Source organism: Crocodylus porosus, unplaced genomic scaffold, assembly GCF_001723895.1.
Source record: "Crocodylus porosus isolate Cpor-Errol unplaced genomic scaffold, CroPor_comp1, whole genome shotgun sequence".
In the NCBI taxonomy this organism is placed as follows: domain Eukaryota; kingdom Metazoa; phylum Chordata; order Crocodylia; family Crocodylidae; genus Crocodylus; species Crocodylus porosus.
In genome coordinates, this window is record NW_017728931.1 from 2,722,582 (window position 1) to 2,735,785 (window position 13,204).

The following is a 13,204-nucleotide window of genomic DNA, read 5'->3' on the forward strand; positions in this document are numbered from 1 at the left end:
TGTTTTGCTATTGTTTGCCTCATGTGAGCACAATCTTGCATCATTTGAAAGAGTGAACACAATCACTTTCTGCAGCAAGAAGAATCACGGAAGTTGTAATCCTTTTCATTTTATTCCATTACTTTTGCTTGTGGATACAGCTGTACCAGCACAATGCGATGTTTGAGTTAAGAAGTCTGTTAAATCCTGGCACTAATGATAGTTTTCATACTGATGACTTTAATTGATAGATTTTCAAAGTGATGCTGTGTTGGTTGCATCAATGTGCTGCTTAAACTAGGCTTTCAGCTGACCCTCAAAAGGAAATAGTTTCAAAAGGAAGTATTTACATTTGCCAAGATCCAGATAAGGGCATGGTGCGAGACAACCCAGGGCTTTGTGGGCAAGATGTAAAATGCAGCCCTTTTGAATGAGCAGTGCAGTTACACAAAGAAAACTGAAAATAAAATGTGCAAGTATCTTATGATGTGATGAAAATCTAGTTATATATTCTGTCTTGAGTTATTTAGAGGTGTGTATTTGAATTTTAGACATGTTCTTTCTCATTAAAAGAGTTTGGAATGTGTCCATCCTACCTTTCTTAAAGTTTAAGATATCCAATTTAACCCACAGAAAAGGTTCACTGAAATTAGGTTCAGCTTCTTTGTTGGGTTCTCTATTACCATTTTGTTAATTTAATAAACATTTTATAGCTCCTCATTACTGCAGTATTATTTTGCTGTGATGGGATATATGATGATACACAGTGGAATATTAAGTGCAATAGCAATCAGGTTATGTTTCTGTGATGGGTTGGTAAAGACTGTAGTTCTGCTTCTATACTATCTCCAATTGCTGGGTAAATGAGGCCAGATACTCAGCTAGTGTAAGGCTAAAAACAGACATTGGATTTCTCCCTGGACAAAGCCTTTTATTCTGGGATCCTACAGACGTACAAGCCCATTGTCCTACTTTAAGCATGTGTATAGTATCCAAGATCACACTTTTTCCCCAGGATAGTAAGGGTTAATTAAAGTTAATTGCTATTAAAGCTGCATGCTTAAATGACTGTCCCATGTCTGTTTTGCTGTGAGTCAAATCCTGGGACAATCAGACCAGGGATAAACCCAACATCTATTCTTACTCCCATTGATCATTGCTTCAGTGAGCTCTGCCAGTTTCTTCTAGGTGAAGTGGCCCTAGTTTTAACTTGATATAGTTAATATGATCTAGTTGTGGATGGTCCTGCTTTGAGCAGGGGGTTGAACTAAATGATCTCCCAATGTCCCTTCAAACCCTTGTTTTCTGTAATTCTATGAACTTGTCTTCCATGCCTTGGTAATGATAAATATTTGTTGTTTGCATTGTGGTAGCCCCTAGGGCCACAGTCATCAATTGGGGGCCCAAATATGAGGGGTACGGCACAAACACAGAATAAAAATGCTAGTTGCTGCCTGGTTGTTGTGTCAATTTAAGTAATGCAAGTAGGTTTCACTAATTAATCTAGGACACTGACTCATATCTTTGGGTATTGCCAGATCATATGAAGGGTGAACCAAGGTTTGAGGAAATTAAAACCAAGGAACTTAAAAAAAAAAAAAAAGAACAGAGGTCAACACTGGGTTCTTTTAAAAAATCCAGCCCTTGTGAGGTAATGAACGTGGTAGTTGGATTTGTTTATAGTAAAATTCTTATATTGCAGCAGAAACAAGAATTTGTAACAAGTGATGCATTTCACTGAATTTTTCTCTATTACACAACTGCTAAATTCAGATGCACAAGGTTTGTTTGGTAATGGCTTTAATTGTCCAAACTATGGAGGTGAGAGAGGTGTTAGATAAGTTTTCAGGCGGGTTTTTTTTGTGCTTGGAAGCTTGTCTAATGTCTCTCCCAACTGTATAGCTGGTCCAATAGAACAGTGGTCTCCAAACTTTTTTGATCGCGCACCCCTATTAGTAAAAAATTTTTGAGCATTCACCCCCCAATATATGTATATTTATTTATTTATAAGTTATATACATGTACTACTGTACTAACCTATTATGTACATTATAAAACATACCCAAAAATAGGAATTAAAAAAGGATGAGATAAAGGTGAAATAAAATAAATATAAATAGAAGTTCTAATATTTTCTTCCCGCACCCCAATGGATTGTCTTGCACACCCCCTAGGGTGTGTGCACCCCACTTTGGAGACCATTGCAGTAGAAGATATTACTGAATAACCAAGGGTTCTCCCATATTCCTCATCAGTGCTGGATGCAGATAACTTGACATAGTTGTGAGCCATATATTATGGATTTAGAAAACTGGAAGTTTCCAACTTTTATGTCAGTAAAGCTTTATACTTTTAAAAATATTTTAACTGTTTCATTGTGGGGTCATTACTGTATATAAGATATGATGGGGGACTGAGTTTGAATAAAGCCTATAAACTTTAGGTTTCCAACATATGGCAGGATTAGTATCTCTTGTAGGTGCAGAGAGCATATTTTCGTCATTTAAATGTTTTCTCCATCTTGATCAGTTCAGTAACTAATTCACTCAAAGGCAAGAAACTAATTGGGAGCTGAAAAATCAGCAAAATTATATGTCCCGTACAGTCCATAAAATAAAAAATAGGTACAAGGAGAAGAGCTCTCTAGTTCTTGAATCTTGAAGAACATGATCAGAAAAAGTCCACTCAGTTTGTTCATCAGTGATGATGCTACCTTTTGATTGAGAAATCAGTTTTAAATAAAAAACATAATTAGATAAACTCTCTTTTTCCAATGCATCTAATTTAAATTTAATCTAATTTAATCTATTTAAAGTAGTGATTTAATAAATTTTGAAGTGATGTTTTTGTGCATTTCATTGGAATACCAGCTTGAGACACATAGAGTGAGTGAAAATTAGTCATCATATAATAAAATGCATTACATCATTCATCCTCCTCTAACATAATAAACGAAGTAACAAGAATCTGTGTAAATGTATGTTGAGATACATGAATGGTTGAAAAAATCTGCATAGTTATAGAGCAGGGGTGCTCAACCCTTGGCCTGTGAGCCATATCCAGCCTGCTGTGTCCTGTTATCTGGCCTGTGGGTTTCCTCAAAGATCTGGAAATTTGGTGATAGGGAGGTGGTGATGCATTAGTTGTCACTTCCCTTCTACCAGATTTATGAATCTGGGGGGAGCCCTGCAGGACAGGTAATGTCGCCCTGTGTGCCAGATTGCACCGAAATGCTGTCAGATCCAGGTGGCGCAGGTTTGGGTTGATGCATGGCTAGAGTGGAGCAGCATGGGGTCTGGCTGGCATGTGGCCCCATGTACCGACCCCATGCAGGTTTCAGCCTGCGGACTGACCCTTTAACACTCATATGGCTTGCAGAGCCAAAAGGTTGGGCACCATGCTTATATGGAGCATGTTTCTGATTAGCAAAAAGAAATACCAAGCTTAGTGTAAAGACTGTACTTATAGTTACCAACTACCAAACATCAACCTTTGCTTAAGAGATTAACTACAAATACAAAACAAGAGTTAAAATTAGATGATTGTTTGCATCAAAATTTCCTATTTGCTTATTTAAATCATTATTGAAATCATTATTTAAATTTCTTTGATATTGAAATCAATCCTTCATCTAGCACAGACCCCCTTTACCCACATATAACTCTGACAAATCATTGGGTTTCTGTTTTGATATGGAGTTCCACACTTGTGCATTTGGCAGGGGGATCAGAGTTGGTATCTGATATATATGTAAAACAGAAAAAGTCTAGTTGTTGAAGACTAGGGCTTTCACACAATAAGTGCAATTAACTTAACATACAGATAGTTGGTCAAAAATTTGGGGGATTATTGAAGAAACACTTCTTAGGCAAAATAAATTTTGAGCGGGGGGAGTAAAGTGTGAGAACAAGAGTGAGGGAACTTCTAGTTGTAGGAGATGATTTGGGGAAAAAAAGCACAAAGACAACAATGGGGAAAGAACATAAGAGAAGCAGTCAAATAGGGGGCAATAGGTTAAATGAGAACAGAGAGGTGGGGTAGCATCCTGTTGTGCAGGGCTGTGATGGTAGGGATGACATTCATGAATTTCATGTGGGGGAATCCAGGAGAAATCAGTTAAAGGGATCCAGAGTGTGGAGGAACCTGTGTGGACTTGCAGGAGAACAATGTGACCTTTATTGAAGTGTTTTGAATGGACTGGGTTGTAGAGACAGGAAGACCAGAGAGGAGACTATAGTGTTGCAACGCAGACAGAAATTGTATTTGTTGCATGATTGGCACCCTGAAAGTGCTCTACAGCTGTGCCATGATGCACATGGATGGCTTCAGAGTGCTTTAAAAGTGGCCAATTATGCAACAAATTAAGCCTTATCAAATGAGGGATCAGATAAGGCACTCCACTTTGGAGCACCTTAGGAAATTTGTGTTCTCTAGGATTAATCTGTGGCATGATTGGGACTGTCTGCAGAAAGGGAGGGGGAAGGGAAGATGGGGAGCAAGCTGTTGGTTGCGGTTTACCTACCCTGAGCTGGAGTGCGACGGGTGGATTGAAGAACCCCCACCTTGCGGCCTCTTCCCGCCCAGCCTCCTCTTCCAGCTCACTCTGGGCAAACCCCAGCTGGCAGCTTGTTCCCCTTTCCCACTTCCCCCTCCCTTTCTGCAGACAGCACTGGAGCGGGAGTGGAGGACTTGGGGAAAAGGGCAGTTCCTCCACTGCAGGCAGGCTCGATTTTCCCCCTGCCTCCACAACCCTCTGACCTAACAGGTGAACTTCTGTGGGGGAAGGGTGGTGCTCTAACTCATGTCAGTTTATGTTGAGTGCCATGAGTTAGAGAGGGGGCCTGCATGTCTGTCAGCACCCTTGGTCTCCATTGGAGGGGGGTGGGGGGAATACACATTCTTTATTTAGCTGGATTCTACCATGGTCTTTAACTTGCATGTAAACTACAAACTGCCTTGTTTTCACTGGGATTTTATAGAACACACTGTTTTTCATAGTGGAGACAAGTTCAGAGTGCACAATGACTAACGGATAAACAAGGCTTCAGAAATAGGAGGAAAATATGTCATTTAGATAAATGAATCTGAGGAAGAACTGCTAAGATTTAGTAAGCCTGGTTGAAGGCGGGGGAGAATTGTGAGGAGTCAAAAGAAGGCTGATTAAAACTACCACAGTGCTATGACTAATAATTAAAAAAAATCCCACAAAGACAGGGAAAGTAGGAGAGATCGTGACAGGCAATAACCTGCGGTCTTGATTAGGACCAGGCATCTTAATGCTGTTCTGACATGGTGTAAATAAAAGCAGCAGGAAAAAGGAAGATTAGAAGACCAGTTCATATAATGTACTGCTTGTGTGGGTGTGGGACATCCAGTAAGAGATGTTTATGTTATTGCAATTCAGGGGAGTCAGTGAACCAGCTTTGTCCTAATTTTGGAAAACCATAGAAAAGCGGTAACTGGATAGTGTAGCTATAAGGGAAAGAAGTGTACAGCACTTATAGGAGTTGTATTTGTAGCCAGGAATTGGATAAGATCTCGGTGACAGGAGCAGGCTTTGTTTTTTCAGGACCAAGAGTTCTATAGAGTATGAAGTAGGTAATGTACTGAATGCTTTCATAAACAAAAATATTTAAACCGCTGAAACTCCCTTCCAGCTGGCTAGACAAAAGGTCACATTGATTATACAATAGGTTGGCTTTTCTTGCCTGATGACATTTTCAGATGGGTTTCTGAGCACTCATCCAGATGATGTCCAAACAAATCTCTGCAGATTCTTCCTCTCTGTCGTCAAAGCACAAAAAAGAATGTCTGTCTCAAAGAAACTGCAAAGTATGGGCTGCCATTATGCCCCATCCCAACTTGAATATGACAGAAGAGAGAGCTTTTTTTCCATCAGTCTTTTTGCAGAATCAAAACAGAATAATGAAAACTTGAGAGAGAGCTACCATAAAGGAACATTCAGTGAGACGCATACAATTGCTGTTAATATAAGTTGCATACTTAAACTGAGTTCTGTTCTGAAAAATAGCATTGTGGAGTTCTGTGTTTGTCGTAACTTCAGCTCAAATGTATTGTATTTAGAAGTAATATCATATTACTAGCTCAAGGAATGCATGTGAAACATCACTTCAAGGGTCAATTGACTATCATACAGGTGTAATTGAGGACATAATTTATTCTCCAGAATCTCTATTCCATATGACAGTCCATGAAAAGAAAAGTACTTGGCTTTCTTCTCAGATCCTGGGGTGAGATCAGAGAACTGGAATTTAAACAAACAAACAAACAAACAAAAATGTGCTACAAAATGAGCTGTTTGGATCAGGAAATGATTAAGAAACATTGGTGTGAAATCCTGTTAAGCCATGGCAGAAACTAGACCTGAAACACAAAAACCAGACTGAAGCTGTAGAGTAGGGAAAGAGATTAAGAGGTTTTTTTATTTGATATTTTTTAGGCGTTAAAGAAAATAAAGATGTTGTGTGAAAGATCATCTTAAAATACAATTAAATTAAAAAAAAAAAAGATATAAAGACTGAAAATAAAGCCCTGTGTGAGTGACCGTAGTATACGGCCTACCCGGTATGTGTAACTATCACCTTTGCAAGCTTTTTTGTTACATGTAGGTTGGGAATAGAAATGGAATACCTAGGGTTTTCTTCTCTTCATGGCAATGCCCTTCTCCCATGACCACAATGTTACACAGTTGTATCCTTGTTTTTTGTCCCCATTGCTTCTTCCCTCTTGAATGTTCAGTGGTCCAGCTTCAACTTGAATAGGTGAAAGAGGCTCTTGCCATTGCTTTGCTGGTGGTCTGGTTGTTAGGATGCTTTACTGAGATGGTGTTCAGACCCATTCTGGCTGAGGAGGGCTAGAACTCAGGTCTCTCACTTTCTGGGCAAGTACCCTAAATGACTAGACAATGGGGCTAGAACAGGGGAAGACAAAATATGGCCCATGGGCCACATCCAGCCTGCCAGCTGGTTTCATCCAGTCTGTAGGTGGGTGCCTACCAATGCACTGTAATCTGGTTAAACCCTGGGCTGCTGCTGCTGTGCTCACATGGGGCCTAACATCACTCACTCCTACGGGGCCAGCTCACACTGCATTCTCACCCTCACCCAGGGGATGGCCCTGACACTGGCCCTGCAGGTAGGGTGGTGGTGGTGGTAGGTGGGTGGAGAGAGGCGAGGGGGGGCAGCGGGTGGGAAGTTAAGAAGTGGCAGGGGAAAGAGCAGCAGCAGACGGGGTAAGAGTGGTGGTGGTGGCGGCAGGCAGGTGGGGGAGCAGCGGCAATGGTGATGGCAGGCAGGAGCAAATCAGCAGTTGGACAGGAGCACGAGGTCTGCACTGGAGTCCTGGGGCCAATAAGGACCCAGGACAGGGCAGCAGGAGCACGGAGCCTGGGCTGGCAGGGGCGCAGGGTCTGTCTGGCTTCATCATGTGGGGCTTGCATGCAGTTCCTGGGTTCTCCACCTGAGCCATGTGCCTCTGGGAGGAGCCCTGAGTGATGAAGCTGATGGCCCAGCCCCGCTCACTGCTATGCACAGGTCATGACTTCATTTTGAGCTATTATGCAATCACTTATATCTATATCTATATCTATATCTATATGATACAAACACACAAATTGAGACAAAAATATTTTTTGAAATAAAATTAAAATAAGCTATTGTAGATGTTTGATTTTTAGTATACAATCTGTTTTTTTTTTCTGGTTCCAAGATGACAAACCCCTTTCCCAAAAGGAGTGCTTCTGGGGGAAAGAGGAGGGACTTCCAGTGCCAAAAGTCAGAGGTTAGGGTGAGTGACTTCCAGTCCCAAAATGGCAACCAGGGGGCAGGGTACTTGTCAAGGGACAGGGCAACCCCTGTGCCACTTGACAGCTCAGCAGAACTCATTAAGCGGCCTTCCAGCCGAAATAATAATTGCCCACCCCTGGGCTAAAAGATGGAGGGGGGTTTCTGCCACTTCTGCGCATGTAAACATTGCCCTCAAAATAAGTTTGTTCTTCATATGATATACATCTGTGAAGGATCTCCAAAACTGATGGTGGCATCCTATATCATATTCTTTTCTTTGCTCATTATCATTGTGAGACTTTTAGTAGTTTAGCTTCAGTAGTTGAATACAACTTATAATAAAGTGAATCATTAAAATATATGACATTAGGGAGACAGCAGTGGTCTAATATTAAGGGATTGGATTAGGAAGAAGCAGGGCTAGATTTTGTTCTTAGCTTAGCTCTTCATTGGGTGCATGACCATGGATAAGTCACTTTCTGCCTGTTTCCTCTGTTACTGTTTGTGTTTACCATTTACATTTTAAGCTATTAGAAGTATGGGGCAACTCTTACTGGGTTTGGGTGCATGACAGGGTCCTGATCTCAGTTGTAGCTTTGGTGTTATGGTGATACAAATTATAATAATATTACATAAGTAACAGTAGCCATGGAAAAACTTACAGCCCTAAAATATCCAGCAAGAAACATATGAAGTTATCTGGTTTTTGCAATGTTATTTATAATGGGTCTGACATCTTTACTGCTAGATCCAGTGGTTTGTTTGGTCTTTGCACTGCAAATTTTGATATCTAGGTACTCATAACACAGTTAATATTACTCTGTGGGTGTGGGCTTATGAATAAATGTATGAAATCTTATAATATTACTTTTAAATAATTTTTACTTTCCAAATAAATTTTGGCTCAGTCTTATTTGGTCATCAAAGAAGCTGTTTAAAGATGTAAATCTGGTAAGACCATCAGTTAGATTTCTTGTAAAGGGGCTATTGTTTTGCATATGGAATTATTCACGATGTGTAGAGATTCATGTATAACTAAATTACATAGCTCATAAATGTCAGTGTAACTCTACTGAAGTTTCTGGTGCTGCAAAGAAGGTGAATTTGGTGTTGCTTCTAAGGGGACAGCAATGAGTTAAAAATTACACTTCCATTTTGACTTCACTTTATATATGATTGTTAGATGAAACCCATTCAGATTATTGTAACTGAAGGAAGTTTTTGAGGAAATAGAATATTTCTTTTTCATATTTTGGTTCGTTGACTTTCCACTTTGGATCCCATCTTCAACAGCTATAAATCCATTTAGCTTCATAGGCTTCAGTGCCAGCTGAAACTCTTGACACTGTTTAGTCATTTTTCAGTGTTGGTGCTTATTTGTTCCTTCTGTCTCAGGCACTGTTGCAAGGATGAGTACGGATGTTTTAGGGAAAGCTCACTTAAGATGTGCCCTGTGCACCAATTGTCTAAGCCACCTCACATTATTATGGCCACTTATAAGTGATGAGTTGTTATACGTGGGTAGGAGGCAGTTTACTACGAATACTTGACCTATACTTCCTGTTCACTTGGTAGTGAAGACAAGGACCTGACTTTGTAATCAGAAATTTCTTTTCTGATACCCTGCACAAAGCTTTGGAGCACCAGGACTCAGAGCTTGAAGGATGTGTGGAAGAGCTGAGAATTTCCATATCAGCTCCCCAGAGTTGTGTATGGAAGATCAAAATCTTGGAGCTGCTTTTTCCTCTGAACCTCTAAGTATGCTTGGTTTGAGTCTGTGCTTTGTTATTAGTGCTGTGGTAATGCCTAAAACAATGATTCTCAACCAGGGTGCTGGGGAACCCTGGGCTGCCATGAGATCTTTTGAAGGGTGTTGCGGGAAGCATGAGGAGATGCATAAGGTGTGAGGAAATAAGATGATATGGTCAGGCTCAGGCTTTTCCTGCCTAGCTGCTCCTCCTCCCCTACTGCTGCTCCCCTAAAAGGAGGTAAGCCCTGTAAGAAACTAGTTTTTGAAGTGAGGTACCACTCAATTCACACAATTTATGGAGGGGTGCCTTGTGTCTGAAAAGAGGTGCTTTTGAATCTAAGAAAGGTTTGAGAACCACTGGTCACCACCTTCTTCTCATGTCCCTTTCATATACTAGATGTTTTTCCAGAACTGTGCACAAGCAATGCCTCTTTCCATTGCTTCATACAGGTCTCACGGAGGAGCTGGCAAATGAGCAGGTGCTCTATAGTCTGCACATCGCCACACTCAAATACATTCATGTCATTAAAGTAGCTCCATTTGATCATGTTTATTTTTGATCTTCCAGTTTGCGTATGCAGGCCATTCAAGCATTGCCGTGTTGGCCAGTCTAGATCAGCCCCCCTGGGAAGGTTCTCCAGGGGTCCCAGGTCCATTTCAGAGGACCTGGCTGTGCGTAATGTTTCCTTCCATAACCTCAGTTGCACCCTGCCAGCCGTCATGTCCAATGGTGCAACACTGGTCACAAAACTCTTTTGCGCTTTAAGCTGTTTACTTACTTCTCTGTGACCATAGAGTGGATGCCTGGGATCTTTCATCTGACATGATCTTTCTTTCTGGCTCACTACCTTTATCCTGATATCAGGTAGTAAATGCCAGTCAGTAAGTACAAGCTATCCTTTGGTGTTGGTTTTAGACATTAGGTGTTATTTCACGACAGTTGTCATTTAGAACTGCATCCAGTTTCTTGGCATAAACTGATCGTTCTCATACTGGACATACATACTTTTCAGTGAAGCAACACAAAACAATAACAGTGGTTCATAATGTAGCTGGGTTCATTCCCCACTTTGAGGTGACCAACTTTTGAAGTATGTTGTTGTGGGCATTGACTTTCCCTTTTGTCTTCTCCAAGTACACAGAGTTCAGGTAAGATTAGTCAGTGGGTTTTCATCCGAGGTGATGTTAGATTTCCACTTGGCTTCTCTATGGGGTAGGTCAAAAGCTATGACCTGTAACTTGGTGGGATTGGTGCGAAGCTGGTTCTTATTGTAGTAATCTGAGAGGTTGCTCAGTGTACGTCAGTCTGTTCTCAATAGTGGCAAAGTCCTTTTCTTGTGACATGGTGCATACAAAGATCATCAGCATATATGAAGCTCCTAGTCATTTACTCTGTATGGGTTCGTCATTGGTATATATGTTAAAAAGGATCCATGTTGGCACGTTACACTGTAGGAGGCTGTTTCATTGTTGTCTCCAGCAGCATCATTTCTTACACAGTTCTATGTAAAAATGTCTTCCAACTGCTATAACGGCCACAACAGAAGTGTTCACATCGTGGCCCCTGTCAGATTCCAGTAAATCTGGAAATTCTGCTAAACACCTTGTCACATCGAACCAATCTCGGATAACAATGACCTCTTTGTGAATGCACTGTACAAAACCTCCAAGAGGTATATACCTCAAGGATGCAGAACTAAGTATATACCAGGGCTTACTCCCATACTAGCAGCTGACTACAAAAAAAAAAAGATCAGCAATTGTTTCAGAGACCCTTTCTCAGAAAACACTATTTTGGCAAGGACAGCCCTAACTAGCAAGCTTCAAGAAGTGCGGCAGAAATGGAAAAAATTGAGTGACGGAATAGATATGACCCAGACTAGCAGGAAAGCATGGTTATCCATTTGCAAGCTGAGTCATTACCTAAAGAAAATACAGCAATACCACAACATCACAGCAAAACATGTAGCTCACCAACTTTTGCTTAATGGTAAAGCTTCAAACAAACAGCTCAAAATACAGATTAGATGGCAAACTGATCTGGAGAAAAATCATTTTAGCACACCATACAACAATGGATCAACTTGATGCGGGAGTAAGTCAGTTGAAGGATAGCAAAGTAGTTGGACTCAATGACATGTACAAAGAACAGATCAAGCACTTTGATCCTGCAACCAAATTATAGGTATTACACCTTTTTAATAATCGCTTATCAACCCTTAGAATACCCAAACTATGGCAATGAGCCCATGTAATACTCTGTTAAAGCCAGGGAAGGATGCCTGTGGCCCAGGGAACTTTAGGTCAGTGTTACTTCTGTGCCATCTTTATTAGCTTTACTAAAACCTTATTCTCAGTTGCCTTTCATCTCATATCAAACAACATCTAACACCAGAACAAGCTGGATTTAGACCAGGCAGGTCCTGCACTAGTCAAGTACTGAACATCGCCCAGCATATAGAATGTGGATTTGAGAAAGGGATGATAACAGCTTCGATGTTTGTAGTCCTCTCAGCAGCATATGACACAGTCAGCCACTGAAACTTGTTTGCCAAAGTCAGTATGATGCACAAGTAGTGCAGCTCATCTGATTCTCTTTTGGAGAATAGACGTTTTTACATATAAATGTGAAAGAAACCACTGGTCTAGAAGCTCCACTGTATTGTGTATTGTAGATATACTACTTAGACACTGTCCTGAAGTCTAAATAGACAACCCAGATAAACTGTAGAAGACAGGTATTGGGGTAATTCATAAAAAGTTCCAATGTAACTTTTTTTTCAGTTGGAATTTGCCAGTTAGTTGAAATCAAAACGTTGTGTTGATATAGTTTGGTTTTGACAAGGTACCGGTTTCCATTGGCAAGAAATCAGGCAGGTTTCCAGCTTGCCTGCCCAGCCTCTTGCATTCCACCTATGACTGTGGGCTGCTGGGGAGGCCAGCTTTCTAAGCTCCCAGATCCTTGGCAGCCCACCTGGAAAGCTGAGAAGGCACTGAAAGCCCTGATGCTTCTTGGCTCCTCCTCAGGCCACACTTCATTCCTATAGCACTGAAAAAAAATGCGGAACTTCTGATCAATATTTTTTTTTCTTTTTCTATTTCTGTTTTGTGGATAATTTTGAGATGTTTTTGTTTTCCTTCTAAATCAGAACAAAGATTTTGAAGTCTCTTAATTCTCCACAAAACAGAATTTGCCATTCCGAGCCTCAGCTATTCCCATTTAACAGATGGGGAAATGAGTCCCACAAAAAAACAAAAATAATATGTCCAAGTACCGTATTCTCTTACATACAATATGCCCCTCTCTTTTCCTCTTCCCCCAAATAAGATGGACACCTTGTGTTTGTTTTTTCTTCCTGCATTCTGCCTTTCAGAAATCTTTAATGAAAATACTGGTAAGTACAGTATTTTCCCAGGGGACCCAGGGAAAACAAGCAGCTGCAGTACGGGAAGAGAAAAACCTTGTGGCCGCTCTGTTAATCCACTCATTCAGTCAGCATGTGCATAATCGCTGAGCCGTGCGATAGCGTCCTCAGTGGCCAAGTGCAGTGCCTGTAGTCCAGCACTGAACTTAGTCAGTGAGCAGTCATCAACAATATATGACATGGTGTCTGTTTTGCCACTAACTGTTAACCCATTAGCTGCAGGACACTGCAGGTGCTCCTTGCTG